This window comes from Meleagris gallopavo, chromosome Z (assembly GCF_000146605.3).
Source record: "Meleagris gallopavo isolate NT-WF06-2002-E0010 breed Aviagen turkey brand Nicholas breeding stock chromosome Z, Turkey_5.1, whole genome shotgun sequence".
NCBI lineage: Eukaryota > Metazoa > Chordata > Aves > Galliformes > Phasianidae > Meleagris > Meleagris gallopavo.
In genome coordinates, this window is record NC_015041.2 from 29,415,879 (window position 1) to 29,418,117 (window position 2,239).

The 2,239-nt window shown below is 32.2% G+C and overlaps 1 protein-coding gene across 1 annotated transcript in view; it reads left to right on the plus strand.

Moving 5' to 3' along the window:
• Positions 1-2,239, plus strand: part of CCDC171 (coiled-coil domain containing 171) — a 147,593-nt gene that overhangs the window by 110,067 nt on the left and 35,287 nt on the right.

Below are 2,239 nucleotides of genomic sequence, written 5' to 3' on the forward strand. Positions count from 1 at the left end.
ACATAAGTATTCTCCTTGACTGATATTATTTTACTCTGATATAGTATTCTTGGAAGGTTCATGAAGGAATATGTAATTATTTGGGAGACAGAGTTGTTTTTAACTGTAGCTCTGGTGGCTGGTTGTTTTGTAATTGTTTTTAGTCCAGAGCAACACATAGCAAAAAAAGAGTTTTTATTACCTTAGAGTGTTCATTTCCCTTATCACATCTTGAATTCCCAGCAATGTGGGAATCTATTCTTTATTTTAGTTTCTGTGTCCACCAAAACTGTTGTTAATTTAATTTTCACATACCCTTTTCAAAATTTTCTTTCCTTTAACATTCATAAAAAGTGACAGCACCTAAACTGCTTTTGTGTTTTACCTTCACCAAACAGTGCTGAGAGGTAATTTTTTTCTTTTGCATCTCCATCTCCTTCATGTTTCTCTTAAGCTTGGAAAATCTACGTAGTGCAGAAAGTGCTGTGTTTTTTTCACTGATGTATACATGTAGTATTCTTACCTTGACAATTTATTATTCTAAACTAAAAGTTTATTAAAATTAAAAGCACGATTGCACTATTTTCTTAAGGATAGTGTACGTAACACTGTTCTTCCTAATGCAGTTAATACATTAAAAAAACCTCATTTTTCTTTTAGAAACTTAGTTACATGTGTGCTTTTCATTTCTTCACGTTTGTTAGATTTGTACATAGTTGTTAGGTCCGAATAACTAATTATTGAATAGCAGAGTAATTTGTCTTTTCTGGTTTGCCAACCTAAAGAATGAGGAAAACATAAGAACTAGAAATGTCAGGATGATCTTTTCAGCAGGATATAAAACAATTGATTGTAAATCAGTTGTAATTTGACGTATTATTTCTCCTACAAGAACAAAGGGAAATTATTGATCGTCTTTTGGGAAATATTTGAAACTTAGATCTGATATCATAATGATATCTAATTATCTAACAGTAATGAGCATGACTTATGTGTAGCCTATCCAACTCGCATTGTTGTTCTTAAATGTTTTCCTACAGTGAGTGAAAAATGAAAACATGATGAAATAGATGAAATACTAGTAAAGGGGTTTTCTTTTTCTCTATTGAAATTCTGGGAATTGCATTCATTTTCCAAAGTGAATCAAAAGAAAAAGGATATCAATTTCTGAATCATCTGGAGCTGAAAAAGTATCAGTATTAGCTGCAAATACCTTTATGGGAGTTGGACACTGAACGTTGTGGTATTTCTACATTTATGTATTCATGAGCAAATATCCACAAAATTCCACTGCATCACCTGCAGGATCTGTGTTATCAATGCATAATACTAAATTTTTGCTTATAGAGCTCCGAGGGATTTTACAGACATCTGTAGTAATCTTACTTAGTCTCAGGGTAAGAAGGCATACACCGATATCCATTAAGGCAACCTCATTCTTTATTGTACTCTGTCACTGAAAGAGTTGCAGAAGGCAGCAGTGTAGGTGCCAGATCCACTGTAGGTGGATATACTTGGATGTAATCTTCAGCAAGCAAAGCAGAAAGGGATCTCTGTGCCTGGTACTAATACAGCTCTAGACAAGGGATCATTTACATTATTTACTGCCCCCATGTGACTGGATGGAAAATCTAGTATCGTATATTTGACTCTCAACAAATGCATCTGACACTGGGAGCTGGATTATTTGCACAAGAATTCTCATGATACCATTAAAATAAGAGAACTTTTTTGTTGTTGTTTTATACCATCTAAAAATACTTTTTAGAAGTCAAGTATTAAGTGAATATTTTAACAAATTTACAAAAAACACCAGGAGTGAACAAGGAACCTAATCATCTGATTTTATTTTGATTTAATTCTGTTTTTGTAAACGAAAGATACTAGCTGAATTTTTGAAAATTTAGGTTTGGAAAAAGAGATTTCTTTTTTTTTCTTTTTTTTTTTTGTTCTATAGGATCTATAGGATCTTCAGCCTTAAACTGAAGAACTTTTCAAAATAGAACAGGTTAAACACTGGCTGCTTAGAGAAACTGTGCCTGTAACTGACCCCTTACTTTAAAAAAAAAAAACACAAAACAGAACAAATAATAGTTTAAAAAACCAGCAATATAAAACATAAGAAGGCAAAATGCCAGTAGATGAATTTTATTGGAGGAGTTCTTCTGGAAGAAATTCTGGAAGAAACTTCTTCTGAAGTTCAAACACAAAGATTTTTTCTTAAAGAGTTCTGACCAAGACAAGAAAAAAAAAAAAAATT